Genomic DNA, 17,662 nt, shown 5'->3' with positions numbered 1-17,662 from the left:
GCAGAAGGATCTCAATTCTGAGACCAGCCTGAGCAATTTAGGGAGATCCTGTCTCGAAAAACATAAAGGGCTTGGGGTGTGGTTCAGTGGTAAAGCACTTACCTAACATGTGCAAGACTCTGGACTTGCTTCCTGGTGCTGCAAACAACAAAACTAACTAATGTAGAAGCCTTCTATGGGGAACCAGCAGCAGGCTAGGAAAACCTAAAATTCTAATTACCAAATTGCTGGAGGCTCAGTGTGGATAAGTCCCAAAGTGAAAAACTCCAGGAAGGGCCTGGTCTTGGGGGCGCATAATTTGGTGAGTTTTACCACCAGGAGCTCTACTGGTTTCTCACAGTGAATACTGAAGAAAAATCCCTTTGGGTTTCCGGTAGGGGGAGGACTTGTATTTTTGGATGCATTCGCCAAAGCGTTCTGTTTTTCTTAAGAAGGTCTGCCCTCAAGAGCAGAGCCTAATCTACTGGGTTTATTAGAGCCTAACCAACCAGGGGAAGGAAATACTCAACTTCAGCTGGCTTTAGCCTTCCACATGGGGGAGGGGAAATAACCAATTCCACCCCATCCAGTCTTCCTGTCCTATCTGAGGAGGAAGGGGTTGAATGAGAAACACTTGTGAAATTCACAGTCCAGGGGCACAGACCATTAAAAGACAAGTATAATCACAGAACTGCGGAAAAACCCCTGTCTCCTCCACCCTCACACCTAATTTTGAGAAAAAGGAAAATGAAGTTTTATTGTTTTGCTAGCAAAGGAAAACACAGGGACTCCTGTCTCAGAGGTTATGATTCTGTCAGGGGCAACAGTGGGCTTTTAAAGAGGGGCTACAAAGGCTACTTTCCAGTTGTGCCCTGTCAGGGGTCATAATTAATTTGTGGCCTTGAGAGAAAGAGCCATTTCTCTGACCTGCTAGTGCCAGCCTGGAAGTCTGGATTCCTTTACTGCCGTGGTCAAAGGACAGATAACCTGAAGGAAAGTTAACCTGGAGGAAGGTTAACCTTGCTTCCCCTGTGGTTAAGGACAAGGAAAGGGAGAAGAGAAAGAAAGACAGCAGTTTAAAAATAAGGCTCAGACAGCCCGGCACAGTGGTGCATGCCTGTAATCCCAGCAGTTTGGGAGGCTGACAGAATGATCAAAGTTCAAAGCCAGCCGCAGCAATTTAGCAACACCTTAAGAAATTCAGTGAGACCCTGTCTCTAAATAGAAAAAAAACAAAAGGGCTGGGGATATTGCTCAGTGATTAAATGACCCTGGGTTGAATCCTAGCACCGCAAAAATAAAAACCAAAATAAGCCTCATAGCAGAGCAGCAAGGGTTATATTCAAAGCATGAAGTAGAACCCTGTTACAATACCACTAATACCTATTTACCAGAGTTCTTTTAACCCAGTATATGTGGGTTCTAACAAAAATTTACAAGGCATACTAATGGATAAAAAACATATTTTGAAGATACAGAGGAAGCACCACAACCACATTCAGATATAGCAAGAATGATGAAATTATCAAACCATGAATTTAAAACAACTGTGATTACTATTCTAAAGGCTCTAATGGAAAAAAGTAGACAACATGGAAGAACATACAAGTAATGAAAGTAGAGAGAAATTATAAGAAAGAGTGAAAAAAAATCCTAGGGATCAAAAAACACTGTCACAGAAATAAAGAATGCTTTTGATAGGCTCATTAGTTTACTAGACATGGTTAAGGAAAGAATCTCTGAGTTAGGGGATATCAATGGAGACCTCTAAAACTGAAAAGCAAAGATAAAAATAAAACACTGAATAAAAGAAACATCAACAAGCTAAAAAAGAAAAATCACAATATTATAACAATAGATGCAGAGAAAAAACAACATCCATTCATAATAACAAGCAAAATAGAAATAGAGAACTTCTTCAACATCATCTACAAAAAAATCCTAGAACTAACATCACTTTTTTCCCCACTCTGGGGACTGATCTAGGGGCACTTCACCACTGAGCTACATCTACAGCCCTTTTTATTTTATTTTGAGACAAGTTCTCACTAAATTGCTGAGGCTCACCTCAAACTTGTGATCCTCCTGCTTCAGATTCCTGAGTCACTGGAATTATAGGCACGTACCATCATACCCCAGTTAAACATTACTCAATGTTGAGAAACTAGACGTCTTCCCACTAAGATCAGGAAAAAGACAAGGATGTGCCCTTTCACTACTCATTTTCAATGTCATATTGGCATTCCTAGTCAATGTAATAAGACAAGAAAAGGGAAAAAATGCATGTACTGGGTAGGAAGAAATAAAACCATTTTACTTGTAGATATTCTTGTATATATAGAAAATTTGAAAAAAATCAACAAAAATACTTCTAGAAATAAGTGATTATAGAGCATTTAAAGGTTAATACATAAAAGTCAAACACTTTCCTATATACCAAAAATGAACAAGCAGACTTGAAATTGAAAGGAATGCCATTTATATTAGCACCACCCAAAATGTTGTACTTATGTATATATAACAAAATATGCACAAGGTTCATATTGAATAAAACTACAAAATTCTGATGAAAGAAATAAAAGAAAATTAAATGAATTGAAAGATACTCCATGTTCATGAGGAAGGAAGACTCAATATTGTCAAGATGTCAGTTCTTCTCAATTTATCTATAGATTCAATGTAATCCTAATAAAGATGCTGGCAAGTTATTTTGTAAATATTGGCAAACCAATCTTAAAGTTTATATGAACAGGTAAAAAATACAGAATAGTCAATACAATGTTGAAGGCAAAAAAAAAAAAAAAAGTTGGGGGTTAGGGAAGTGCTGGGGAGTGATATTGGCCAAATTATATATTGTGTGCATGTGTGAACATGTAACAACAAATCCCATCATTATGTATAACTTATAATACACCAATAAAAAACATAAAAAAAGAAAAAAAGTTGGAGGACTGATACTATCCAACTTCAATTACTATGAAGGTACAAGAGAGTATGAGCTCTCTTTACTATGGGGCTATGGAAGAGACATCCTTTCCTCCTTAGCCAGGGCTAAGATCAGCTCTTGAGGATGGATCATTGTTGGGACTGCCATAAGATTGTCAGCCTTATTTTCCTACCTCAGATATTTGTGGTAAAAAGAAAATAACAATAACATGAAAGAAAAGAATGTGGTATTAGCAAAATAATAGACAAATAGGCAAAAGGAACAAACTAGAGTCTAAAATACATCTTGTCATAAAGCATGGACTCATTAAATGTTAATCTAATAAATTATTTATTGCTAAGACAGAGAACTCTACTGTAGTGTTTCTTTATCCTGAAGAATGTGTTTTTACACAATGAACTCATAGAGGTAGTCTTCTCCCCAAAGAATTATTTCCAAAGGTGTAACTGTAGCCAAGGTAGCAGAGCTGGGCCACATTAGAACAGGGTATTGGGGAGGGCAGAGTGGGGTATGTCATTATTTGAAAGGAGGATCATGAAGCCTCTCATAGATAATTAGTGTAAAATAATATAAGAGTACATTTATTACATTTTTACATTTGATGCACTTGACTTTTGATGTTATATGCTTAGGGGATTGAAAGCCTTAAATTAAAACATGTTCTGATCTCAGAATTTTCATATTTAATTAATATCTCAAGTCAAGCCAACACCTCTCACTACCTGCTCTAAAGTGAGTCAGTCCTGAAAGGGAGAGGATTATCTGTACCTTCATAATACAGAAATAAACACCACAAAGTGCCTATGTGGTGACAGAACTAAGAAAGATTGCAGTAAGACAGCCAACTCCCCAGTGATCTGAGATGTGGAGTCTAGAAATGATCCCCTTACCAGATTCAAAGTCAAAGCGTCTCACCTTGGAGAGAGATGCAGGGAAGTGGAGTTGGACAGGGTGGGGAGAGACTTCCCTGTGGAACTTTTCATCCACAGAAAAAGGAAAATCAGACAAGTGACCGAAATCACAAGAACAAGAGGAATGATTCCCAGCAGCTCCATTTCAATTCCTGGATGTTAGCAACCACTGAGGTTACTTTAAAAAACAAAAAACAAAACAAAACAAAAAACTGGTCTACCTGTGGGTTTAAAAAAAATTTTTTTTAGTTGTAGATGGACACACAATTTATTCTTATGTGAGGATCAAAACCCAGTGCCTCACATGTGCTAGGCACGTGCTCTACCATGGAGCCACAACCAGGCCCCTCGGGTTATTTTTTAAAACCAAAGCTTGTAAAGCGGGTGTGCTATGCTGAGCAAAGGCTGCTGAGAGTTTTGGACTTGGAGATAAAAGTTGGAATAGGTTTGAGTTTTGTTTACTTTGCTGAAGCTTGAGATCAAAAAGTTCCTATTTCCCCCTTTATCCCTTTGATTTTCTAAACATCTCCACTGCATGTACATTTTCTTCTCAGTTCTGATGAGTTTTAGGGCTATAGGACCAGTAAGCTGGGATGGGGACACAGCTAATGATGTGCATGGAGAAGAACCAAAGTACTTTAGGGATCTCATATATTCTTTTTTTTTAAATTGTAAACAACTGGGATACATGTTGTTTCTCTGTTTGTACATGGAGTAAAGGCATACCATTTGTGTAATCATAAATTTACATAGGGTAATGTTGTTTGATTCATTGTTATTTTTTCCCTTCCCCCCACCCCTCCCACCCCTCTTTTCCCTCTATACAGTCCTTCCTTCCTTCATTCTTGCCCCCCTCCCTAACCCTAACTCTAACCCTAACACTAACCCCTCCCACCCCCCATTATGTGTCATCATCCACTTATTAGTGATATCATTCATCCTTCGGTTTTTTGAGATTGGCTTATCTCACTTAGCATGATATTCTCCAATTTCATCCATTTGCCTGCAAATGCCATAATTTTATCATTCTTTATGGCTGAGTAATATTCCATTGTATATATATATACCACAGTTTCTTTATCCATTCATCAATTGAAGGACATCTAGGTTGGTTCCACAATCTAGCTATTGTGAATTGAGCAGCTATGAACATTGATGTGGCTGTATCTCTGTAGTATGCTGATTTTAAGTCCTTTGGGTATAGGCCAAGGAGTGGGATAGCTGGGTCAAATGGTAGGTCCATTCCAAGTTTTCTAAGGAATCTCCACACTGCTTTCCAGAGTGACTGCACTAATTTGCAACCCCACCAGCAATGTATGAGTGTACCTTTCTCACCAACACCTGTTGTTCCTTGTGTTCTTGATAATCGCCATTCTAATTGGGGTGAGATGGAATCTTAGGGTGGTTTTGTTTTGCATTTAGTACTAGAGATGTTGAACATTTTTCCATATGTCTGTTGATTGCTTGTAGATCTTCTGTGAAGTGTCTATTCATTTCCTTAGTCCATTTGTCGATTGGATTATTTGCATTCTTGGTGTAGAGTTTTTTGAGTTCTTTATAGATTCTGGAGATTAGTGCTCTATCTGAAGTATGACTGGCAAAGATTTTCTCCCACTCTGTAGGCTCTTTCTTCACATTGCTGATAGTTTCCTTTGCTGAGAGAAAGCTTTTTAGTTTTAATCTATCCCAGTTATTGATTCTTGCTTTTATTTCTTGTGCTATGGGAGTCCTGTTGAGGAAGTCTGGTCCTAAGCCGACATGTTGAAGATTTGGACCTACTTTTTCTTCTATAATCTGCAGGGTCTCTGGTCTGATTCCGAGGTCCTTAATCCATTTTGAGTTTAGTTTTCTGCATGGTGAGAGATATGGGTTTAGTTTCATTCTGTTGCATATGGATTTCCAATTCTCCCAGCACCATTTGTTGAAGAGGCTATCTTTTCTCCATTGCATATTTTTGGCCCCTTTGTCTAGTATGAGAAAATTGTATTTATTTGGGTTTGTGTCCGTGTCCTCTATTCTGTACCATTGATCTACCTTTCTATTTTGGTACCAATACCATGCCGTTTTTGTTACTATTGCTTTGTAGTAGAGTTGAAGATCTGGTATTTCGATACCCCCTGCTTCACTCTTTCTGCTAAGGATTGCTTTAGCTATTCTGGGTTTCTTATTCTTCCACATGAATTTCCTAATTGCTTGCTCTATTTCTGTAAGGTACATCATTGGGATTTTAATTGGAATTGCATTGAATCTGTATAGCACTTTAGGTAGTATGGCCATTTTGACAATATTAATTCTTCCTATCCAAGTACATGGGAGATCTTTCCATCTTCTAAGGTTTTCTTTAATTTCTTTCTTTAGTGTTCTGTAGTTCTCATTGTAGAGGTCTTTCACCTCTTTTGTGAGATTGATTCCCAAGTATTTTATTTTTTTCGAGGCTATTGTGAATGGGGTAGTTTTCCTAATTTCTCTTTCTGAAGATTCATCACTTATGTATAAAAATGCATTAGATTTATGTGCATTGATCTTATAATCCGCTACTTTACTGAATTCACTTATGAGTTCTAAAAGTTTTCTGGTGGAATTTCCTGGTTCCTCTAAGTATATAATCATATCATCAGCAAATAGGGATAGTTTGAGTTCTTCTTTTCCAATTCGTATCCCTTTAATTTCTTTGGTCTGCCTAATTCCTCTGGCTAGAGTTTCAAGGACTATATTGAATAGAAGTGGTGAAAGAGGGCATCCCTGCCTTGTTCCAGTTTTTAGGGGGAATGCTTTCAGTTTTTCACCATTTAGAATGATATTAGCCATGGGCTTAGCATAGATGTCCTTTACAATGTTAAGGAATGTTCCCACTATCCCTATTTTTTCTAGTGTTTTGAGCATGAAGGGGTGCTGTATTTTATCAAATGCTTTTTCTGCATCTATTGAAATAATCATGTGATTCTTGACTTTAAGTCTATTGATATGGTGAATTACATTTATTGATTTCCTGATGTTGAACCAATCTTGCCTCCCTGGGATGAAACCCACTTGACTCATGGTGCACTATCTTTTTAATACGTTTTTGTATACGATTTGCTAAAATTCTGTTGAGAATTTTTGCGTCAATGTTCATTAAGGATATTGGTCTGAAATTTTCTTTCCTTGATGTGTCTCTGTCTGGTTTAGGTATCAGGGAATATTGGATTCATAGAAAGAGTTTGGGAGGGTTCCCTCCTCTTCTATTTTATGGAATACTTTGAGAAGTATTGGAATGAGCTCTCTTTAAAGGTTTTGTAGAACTCAGCTGAGAACCCATCTGGTCCCGGACTTTTCTTTGTTGGTAGGCTTTTGATGACTTCTTCTATTTCATTACTTGAAATTGGTCTATTTAAATTGTGAATGTCCTCCTCGTTCAGTTTAGGCAATTCATATGTCTCTAGAAACCTGTTGATGTCTTCGAAATTTTCTATTTTGTTGGAGTATAGATTTTCAAAATAGCTTCTAATTATGTTTTGTATTTCAATCCTGTCTGTTGTCATATTTCCTTTTTCATTCCGAATTTTAGTGATTTGGGTTTTCTCTTGTCTTCTCTTTGTTAGTGTGGCTAAAGGTTTATCAATTCTGTTTATTTTTTCGAAGAACCAACTATTTATTTTGTCAATTTTTTGTATTGTTTCTTTTGTTTCAATATCATTGATTTCAGCTCTGAGTTTAACTATTTCCTGTCTTCTACTACTATTGATGCTGGTCTGTTCTTCTTTTTCTAGGGCTTTGAGCTGTAGTGTTAGGTTGTTTATTTGTTGAGTTTTACTTCTTTTATTAAATGTGTTCCATGAAATAAATCTTCCTCTAAGTACTGCTTTCATAGTGTCCCAGAGATATTGATATGATGTTTCTTTGTTCTCATTTACCTCTAAGAATTTTTTAATTTCCTTCCTAATATCTTCTGTTATCCATTCATCATATAATAGCATATTGTTTAATCTCCAGGTGTTGGAGTAGTTTCTGTTTTTTACTCTTTCATTTATTTCTAACTTCAATCCATTATGATCTGATAGAATACAAGATAGTGTCTCTATCTTCTTGTATTTGCTAACATTAGCTTTGTGGCATAATATATGGTCTATTTTAGAGATGGATCCATGTGCTGCTGAGAAGAAAGTGTATTCGCTCTTGGTTGGATGGTATATTCTATAAATATCTGTTAAGTCTAAATTATTGATTGTGTTATTGGGATCTGTGGTTTCTTTGTTCAATTTTTGTTTGGAAGATCTGTCCAGTGGTGAGAGAGGCGTGTTAAAATCACTGTATTATTGTGTTATGGTCTATATGGTTTCTGAAATTGAGAAGGATTTCTTTGATTTACATGGATGAGCCAATGTTCGGGGCATAGATGTTTATGATTGTTATATCTTGCTGATTTATGCTTCCCTGAAGCAGAATGAAATGTCCTTCTTTATCCCTTCTGACTAACTTTGGCTTGAAGTCCACATTATCTGAAATGAGGATGGATACTCCAGCTTTTTTGCTGAGTCCATGTGCATGGTATGTTTTTCCCCATCCTTTCACCTTTAGTCTATGGGTATCTTTTTCTATGAGGTGAGTCTCTTGCAGGCAACATATTGTTGGATCTTTCTTTTTAATCCAATCTGCAAGTCTATGTCTTTTGATTGATGAATTCAGGCCATTAACATTCAGGGTTATTATTGAGATATGATTTGTATTCCTGGTCATTTGGTTCATTTTTAAAAAATTATTTATTTATTTATTTATTTATTTATTTATTTATTTGACATGACTTGGTTCCTCCTTTATTTGACAATTCTTTTAGGATAATTCCTCCCTTTGCTGATTTGCTTCTTTGTTTTTCATCTCTTCATCATGGAATATTTTGCTAAGAATGTTCTGTAATGCCGGCTTTCTTTTTGTAAATTCTTTTAGCTTTTGTTTATCATGGAAGGATTTTATTTCATCGTCAAATTTGAAGGTAAGTTTTGCTGGGTATAAGATTCTTGGTTGGCATCCATTTTCTTTCAGGGCTTGAAAAATGTTCCAGGCCCTTCTAGCTTTTAGGGTCTGGATTGAAAAATCTGCTGATATCTGTATTGGTTTCCCCCTGAATGTAATTTGGTTCTTTTCTCTCACAGCCTTTAAAATTCTGCCTTTATTTTGTATGTTAGGTATTTTCATTATAATGTGCCTTGGTGTGGGTCTGTTGTAATTTTGTGTATTTGGAGTCCTATAAGCCTCTTGAACTTGATTTTACATTTCATTTCTCAGATTTGGGAAATTTTCTGATATTATTTCATTGAATAGATTGTTCATTCCTTTGGTTTGTTTCTCTAAGCCTTCCTCAATCCCAATAATTCTTAAATTTGGCCTTTTTATGATATCCCATAGTTCTTGGAGATTCTGTTCATGATTTCTTACCATCTTCTCTGTTTGGTCAACTTTGTTTTCAAGGTTAAATATTTTGTCTTCAATATCTGAGGTTCTGTCTTCCAGGTGTTCTATCCTATTGGTTATGCTTTCTATGGAGTTCTTTATTTGGTTTATTGTTTCCTTCATTTCAAGGATTTCTGTTTGGTTTTTTTCAATATCTCTAACTCTTTATTGAAATGATCTTTTGCTTCCTGTATTGCTCTTTTAACTGTCGATTGGTGTGATCATTCAATGCCTGCATTTGCCTTTCATCTCATCATTCAATGCCTGTGTTTGCTCTTTCATCTCATCGTTTGCTTCCCTGAACATTTTAATTATGTACATTCTGAACTCCCTTTCTGTCATTTCTTCTGCCATGCTGTCATTGGGTTTTATTGATGTAACATCTAGATTTGTTTGGGGCATTTTCTTCCCTTTTCTCATATTGTTCAGGTATCAGTGGACCGCTGAGATATTGCAGATTTCCTCTATTGACTTACAATGTCCCTGAAGATTTCTATATCTATCCCCCCTTAGCCTTCAGTAGGCTGAAGTCTTGGAGGAAGTTGATAATGCGGTGCTCCACAAGGAAGCTGCCTCTCTAGGAGTGGTGGCCTTCAGGTGGGGTATAATCCCTGCTAGTGGGCAGAGGTGCCTCCACTTGTTGACCAATGGTCATCCAAAGGGGACCTAGGCTGTGGGCTGAGGCAAGGCCTGTTTGGGCCTGTGTCTCTGGTTTTACCGTCCTTGTGGGAAAACCTTACCCAGCAGGGAAGACTCACCCGGTGGGGAGGACTCGCTGGTCAGTTCCCCTCCTAGAGGTTCCCCTCAATCTACAACTACCACCTGGGCTGGGCTGCCTTCCTCTGCAACGTTCCCAGGGGCCTAGCCCTACCTCCTGGGCCTGGGAGCCTCACCCTTCGCAGACGAGACTCCTTAGGCTGCCTCTCCTCAGAGAATCTGCCCGCAGTCCTGGAAACTTCGCTCTGCCCCTCACCTTGTCTCTGCAGCTCCTCCACCAAGAAGCCTCCTAGGTCCTGGGACCCTGCTCTGCACCTAATTGCCTGGCTCTGTGGCCCCTCCTCTGAGCAGCCACCTAGAGCCCCATACAGTCGCTCTGAGTCTCAGCGACCCGCCACACGCCTCTTCCTCTGGACAGCCACCTGGTGTTCCAGTGCGGTCACTAGGAGTCCGATCAACTCACTGCATGCCTCCTCCTCCTGCCAACCGCCCGTAGCCCTGGGCAGTCACTCGGAGTCCAAGTGACCCACCCTGTTCCTCCTCCTCCTCCGGGTAGCCCCCCGGGTGTTCAGGAGCGGTCGCTCTGGGTCCAAGCGACCGGCTGCACACCTCCTCCCGGCAGCCGCCCGGAGCTCTGGTGCAGTCACTCCGAGACCGAGCGACCCACCATGCTCCTCCTCCGGGCAGCCTCCCGGTGTTCAGGAGCAGTCGCTTTGTGTCCAAACAACTCACCACTCGCCTTGTCCTCTGAGCAGCCACCCGGAGCTCTGATGCAGTCACTCCGAGTCCAAGCGATCCACCGCGTTCCACCTCCTCCTCCGGGCAGTCCCCCAGTGTTCAGAAGCGGTCTCTCTGAGTCCAAACAGCTCGCTGCGCAGCTCCTCCTCTGGCAACCACCTGTAGCTCTGGTACAGTCACTCCGAGTCCAAGCGATCCGCCATGCTCCTCCTCCTCCTCCTTCGGGCAGACCCCAGTGTTCAAGAGCGGTCGCTCTGAGTCCAAACAGCTGTCTGCGCAGCTCCTCCTCTGGGCAGTTGCCCAGAGCCCCAGTGGTTGCTCCGAGTCCAAGCGTTGTGCTGAGCAGCCTCCTCTATGATGCTCACAGTTGTCCAAGTTCACTGCTCCAGCGGGGGGAGGGGTGTCTTGTTGGGCAACTCTACTTCACAAAGTTTCCTGCGTTCCAGAACTACCGCCCCATCCGGGATGCCTCCCCAATGGGAGAGACTCACCCGGCTGCTTTGAGTTGGTCCCAAGTCTCTCAATATCTCCTCTTTTGAATCCTGAGTCCTGGAGCAACATGAAATGCAGCCACCCTCTAGTCTGCCATCTTGAAACCAAGCCTTATATATTCTTGTATATCTTCCGGTACTTCATACAGAACCAGCAACCATTGGTTTTTGCTGAGTTTCTGCAAGTATATATTTGCAGGCATTTCATTGAGGTTTACTAAATTATTGATTTTGAAATACTGTGAAAAGTTAGAGCTTTAATGTTGATTTGGATGTTGAGGGTAGGTGGATAAATACAGTAGACTGGTAAACATGTTGGGAAAGGGGAATTTTAAAACTACTTAACTAAATCAGTGGGCTGTTTAAAATCTGGGAAGGTTTTGCTTGAAAGGTTTCTTTCCAATCTTTGGAAAATCAGTGATGAGTGACAAAATTTAGGAAGCCCAATATGACCAACCTTACTTTTTCTCTCTCTTAATACCTGTTCCTTAGTCTCTTCTTTTGGCACTTCCATTTCCACTAATACTATTGTGCCTATGTTGAATTGTTTCTTGTTACTGAAAGTTTCTTTTTTTAAAAAAATGTTTTAGTTGTTAATGGACCATGATTTTATTTATTTATTTATATGTGGAGCTGAGGGTTGAACTCAGGGACTCACACATGCCAGGCAAACACTCTACCACTGAGACACAATCCCAGCCCCTTGAACTGAGATTTTCATGCTATTTCCTTATTCTTTTTTTAAAATAACAGTTTGAGATATAATTCACATACAATTCATCCTTTTATATAGTCTGGTAGTTTTTAGTATATTCAGAGTTGAGTACCACCAAAATTAAAGTTTAGAATCTTTACATTACTCCAAAAGAAACCCCAAACTCATTTGCAGCCACTTATTTTTCCCTCCTTCCTGCCTCTGGAAACCACCAATGTATTTTTATCTGTATAGATTTGCCTATTCTGAATGTTTCATATAAATAGAGTCTTATAATATGTAGCCTTTTGTGTCTGACTTCTCTTAACATATTTTCAAGGTTCATCCATGCAGTACTTCATTCCTTTTTTTTCCATCTTGGTACTAAAATTGAACCTGGAGGAGGAGCGGGGCTTAACTACTGAGCCACATTCCCAGTCTTTTTTTTTTTTAATTTATTTTTATTGTAAACAAATGGGATACATCTTGTTTCTCTATACATGGAGTAACAGCATACCATTTGTGTAATCATACATTTACATAGGGTAATAGTTTTTGATTCATTCTGTTTTTTTCCTCCCAGTCTTTTTTTAAAAATTATTTTATTTTGGGGGGGGGGTATTGGGGATTGAACTCAGGGGCACTCAACCACTGAGCCACATCCCTAGCCCTATTTTGTATATTATTTAGAGACAGGGTCTCACTGAGTTGCTTAGTGCCTCACTGTTGCTGAGGTTGGAACTCATGATCCTCCTATCTCAGCCTCCCAAGCTGCTGGGATTACAGGTCTGCACCATCATGCCTGGATTAAAAATTTTTATTTTGAGACAGGGTCTCACTAAATTGCTTAGGGCCTTGCTAAATTGCTGAGGCTGGGCTTGAACTTGTAATCCTCCTGAGTCATTCCTTTTTTATAGAATAATATTTCATTATACGGGTAAGTAAATTTTATTTATTCATTCATTGGTTTATGGACATGTGGGTTTCCTAATTTTGGGCTACTATATATTATGCTACTGTAGAACTTCATATATAAGTCTTTGCAGGGATATGTTTCAATTCTTTTGGTAGACACCCAGAAATAGAATTGTTAGGTTATATGGTAAATCTGTTTAACATGCTGAGGAATTGTCAAAATGGATTTCAAAGTCACTGCATCATTTTGCATTCCTACTAGCAATACATGAAGTTTCCAATTTCTTCACATCCTTGCTAACATTTCTTATTGTCTGTTTTATTGCAGCCATCCTAAGAGGCGTGAAGTAGCATCTCATTGCATTTCCCTAATGACCAATTATGTTGAACATCTTTCATGTCCTTATTGGCCTTTTGTATATGTTCCTGGAGAAACACCTGTTGAGATCACTTGCGCATTTTAATATTGGGTTGCCTTTTTATGGTTGCCATTCCCTGATCTTTAACTGGTCTGTACTCTCTCTCATTCTTTACCTTTCTTCTCTTTTTTGAAACACTCTCTTTCTAGCACTACATTCTTTCCATCTAGATGTCTTATCATACTTGGGATTCTTTGATTAAAGTCTACCTTTCCATGATTCTAAGAGAACACAGACCATGTCTGTCTTACTGTTGTGCTATTCACTGTTAACCCATTACTTAACACGTTTTAGGTTTCCTGGCACATACCAGATAATCAACAAACATTTGTTGAAATTTACTTTGATGTTCACATTGTTTCTCCTGTTGTGTCAGGAGGGTTTCTGTCTCTATTGAAAAGTTTTTGGAATTAGCTTCGTAACCATTTGTGATTCTGTCTCCCACTGGTTGAGTTGATCCTGGAGTTGTTAATTCTTGTGCCCATCTGGGTTGAGTATAAGTGTGAACTGACTGAAACTACCACAATATTGGAGGATACTTGGGGTGAAAGACATGTGAAGTACATGCATGAGGTGTGACACGTCAGGGGAAAGTGAGTTTATGTCTATGAGGAACTGTTCACTCCAGTTGCAGCTGGAATTTGAGGTGAGAGGGCGAGGCTTAGCAGAAATGACAGGGTGCCAGAAGAATCAAATATACCAGTTTCAGAACTTTCCGTCTATGTCTGAATTCCAATTATGGTTATTATATCTATTAATCAGATGGAAATTCTGGTATTCTTGCATTGGAGCAAATCAATGCAAACTTTTTTGGGACAAAGTGTGTGGTTCAAGTAACTTTTGTGGTCTCTCTATCACTTGTTGAAAGTGGGTTATATCCAGGGAGGGGGTGTGAACTTGGGCAAAGGAACTTTCTTCAGTTAAGGGAAATCTTTGCAGAGTGACTCAGGTATTAGCACAAACACTCTCAGCAACTGGGAAAATGAGTACTTCCTACCTGAAAATGGGATCTGGGTGGTACACCATAGCATTCATAATAGTCTATCCTTTAGATGTTCAGCTCCATCTGCTTCATACAATAGTTAAGGGGAGCTGCTCCTTCAGGCTCCAAAGAGCTGATCTTTCTATAAGTGTGATACTGCCCAATTCTTCTACAGCATTTCTTCCAAGCCCTGTGGGGGCAGAGAAAGGCAACTCATGGGTCACCCCTTCATATCACACAATAGCCATCCATTTATCCCTTTTCCTGACCTCTATTTTCACCATTTATACTTCGAAACCTCCCCTCAGTTATAGCTTCTATACTCTAAACGTAATTGCTTCAATGGACAATGTAAAGGGCCATAGAAAAGAGGCTGGACCTGGAATATATTTAGTTCAAGCCCTCACTTTGCTACTCATTCATGTGCTCTTGGGTTAAGTAACCTCTCTAAATCCCAGCTATAAAATGAAGGTTAAGAGGTTAAGAGTACAGCCCCATAAAGTTGTGAGAATTCAAAAAGAAAATGCCAACAAGGCCATCTGATGGCCATCATTGTTCTTGCCTGCTGTGACTGCAGCCCAAGGATTTCAGTCTCATCCTCATTGGTTCACCACTGTCTGAGCCGGACAGCAAATTAAGAGTCAGACTTGCTTAACATTGCATTTCTACCCTACATTCCAAATTACTCTGAATCCATGAGATCTTAGTTACTACCCTGAGGGTCACTTTAAATATAAACATCATCCATTGCTTTCTGACCTTCATGGTTTCTGCTGAGAATCTGGCTGCTAATCTTTTGGAGTATTCCTTACACATGATGAGAATTTTTTTTGTTTTTTTTTTTTTTTTGGGTACCAGGGATTGAACTCAGGGGCACTCAACCACTGAGCCACATCCCCAGCCCTATTTTGTATTTTATTTAGAGATGGCGTCTCACTGAGTTGCTTAGTGCCTCACTTTTGCTGAGGCTGGCTTTGAACTTGTGATCTTCCTGCCTCAGGCTCCCAAGTTGCTGGGATTACAGGCGTGCTCCACTGTGCCTGGTGAGAAAACTTTGATGAGAAATTTTCTTCTTCTGTCCAACATTGTGTTTGTGTGCTTAACTCCATTCCTTGACATGTCTTCTCACGAGACTTTCAGGATCAGGTGATTCCTAGCCAAGAAACAACCGCCAAATTGTCCTGTTTCCCAAAGGGTTCAGATAAAAATTGGAAATAAAATCAGGTACAACTCCAAGAGGAAACAGTGGAGACAAACCAAGCTGGGTTTAAAAGGAATTGCATACAAGATAGCAATGGAAAGATTGGTACTAATCCCAAAGAAATATGATCTCTTAGTCTCTTTGTTCTGTAACAATAGAATATCTGAGATTGGGTAATCTTAATGAACAGAAAATATTAGCTCATAGTTCTTGAGGCTGGAAATCCAAGATCTAGGGGTCAACATCTGGCTTCCATCTATTCGTACAAAGATTTTCAGCAAATGGCTTCCCTACACCCTTAGTTCTTTTTCCTTTCTCATTTGCTACAGGGCCATGCTGAGGATTCTTCAAATCCCTAAGTTTTGTTTCCTTTTTAAACACCATCTTTAAATCATCTTTTTTCCTCTTCCTTTTTAATATATATATATATATATATATATATATATATAACAGAAGCCATGCATCTACTTCGATATTTTACTTTGAATTTTCTTCCACTAGGACTGTTGGGGGTATAGCTCCATGGTAAGTGTTAGGCCTTGGGTTTTATCACAGCACCAAAACATTTCTTTCACCAGATATTCTAGTCTGCCTTCCATCCATAAAGACTTGGTATAGGCACATTTTAGCCACTTTTTTTTTTTTTGCCACTTTGTACCAAGGAAGACCTTTACTTCACTTTTTAATACCTTGATTCTTCATTTCTGAAACCTCAGAATTGCCTTTACTGTTTATATTTCCACATTCTGACCACTTAGGTAACCCCTATGAAGTTTCAGACTCCCTATAGCTCCCCTATTCTTCTAATCCCTCACCAGAATTGCTCTTAACATTCTGTTCATGGCAATCTAGCCTGCTTCTCCAAATTCTTTCACTCTCATTATCCAATTCCAAAGTCACTTCCACATTTTCAGATATGTGTTATAGCAATATTCCATTTACCTGGTACCATATTCCCATCTTAGTCCATTTTTGATTGCTACAATAGTACACCGTGGACAGGGTAATTTATAATGAACAGTAATTTCTCACAATTCTGTAAGCTGGGAAGTACAAGATTGAGGAGCTGATAACTGGTAAAGGACTTCTTGCTATGTCATCCCATGGCAGAAGGTTTCAGTAAGGAAAGAGGGCATGCAGGAGAGGAAGGGACACACACATGCACGAAGGAGCCAAACTCCCCCTTTTATAATGAACTCCCCCTTGATAATAGTGTTAATCCACTCACTTGGCCCTCATGGGCTAACCACCTCATTAGGCCCCAGCTCCCAACACTGTTACACTGGGGATTAAGCTTCCAACACATGCTTTTTGTGGGACAAATTCAATACATAGTACATAGTAAAGGAAATGAAACATCATTATGAATTATAGTCTGCATAACAGTGTACACTAGGAGTGAGCAACAAATTAACAGTAAATTAGTTCTAAGTGCTTATACAAAGACATGAGGTCAGAAGAAACCTGAGAAGCTGGCCCAGGTTGTTGGAATATTGCTGGAAGGTTATGGTTGAGGCTTGTGAGCCAGCTAGTTTACTTCATAGCTACTGAAGGCACAAATCAAAATATTTTGTTGTGTACTTTGATGTTTTTATCAGGCATATTTACTCTCCACGATGGGAACTTCTAGTCTACTCAAGACAGAAACATATTGATACCTATAGGCTAGGTTAACTAACATATTCCTGCAATTACCATGCACGAATTGCTATGCTGTTCAAGATACCTTGAACCCAATGAAGAGCTGTCCTGCAAAGATGAATAAAGGTACAGAAGTCCTGCCATAAACTTACCTAATTTCTAAGTCCTTTTTTCTACTTCCATTTGCCTTTTACCTGCACTTCACATTAATCCTTTGGTTCTTTCATGCAACTAAACTGACAAAGTCTTATGGGCCAAGCATCACTTCAAGCTTTAGCAATAGGTAAAACTTCCAGGGAATAGCAGTCACAGTCCCTGCCCTCAATGGAGATTAGGTTTGTGGTTACAGACATTAGGCAGGTAATGAGGGTCCAAGAGTGTTTACAGAGGGAGAATAAGTAGAGGATGCTAGCTTGATCACAAAGTTCTGACTTGATCACAAAGTTCTGACTTGATCACAATGTTCAGGGCAAACTCCTGAAGAATTGATGAAGGCTTATCAGGAGTGAGCAAAGGGAAGGTGGATGGGACATTATATGCAGACAGTTGAGGAGGAGGTATACTCACAGCCCTTAGGGAAGAGTGACTGCTGAGGTTAGC

At 39.3% G+C, this 17,662-nt stretch overlaps 1 pseudogene across 1 annotated transcript; it reads left to right on the top strand.

Moving 5' to 3' along the window:
- The first annotated feature begins 15,065 nt into the window (after window positions 1–15,065).
- On the top strand, window positions 15,066–16,134 carry LOC306659153 (annotated as a pseudogene). The gene has a single exon. The product of its transcript is annotated as an uncharacterized misc_RNA (transcript).
- The last annotated feature ends 1,528 nt before the right edge of the window (window positions 16,135–17,662 follow it).

The sequence above is a fragment of the Sciurus vulgaris genome, assembly GCF_902686455.1.
Source record: "Sciurus vulgaris genome assembly, chromosome: 4".
NCBI lineage: Eukaryota > Metazoa > Chordata > Mammalia > Rodentia > Sciuridae > Sciurus > Sciurus vulgaris.
This window is presented reverse-complemented; position numbering and strand designations above follow the sequence as displayed.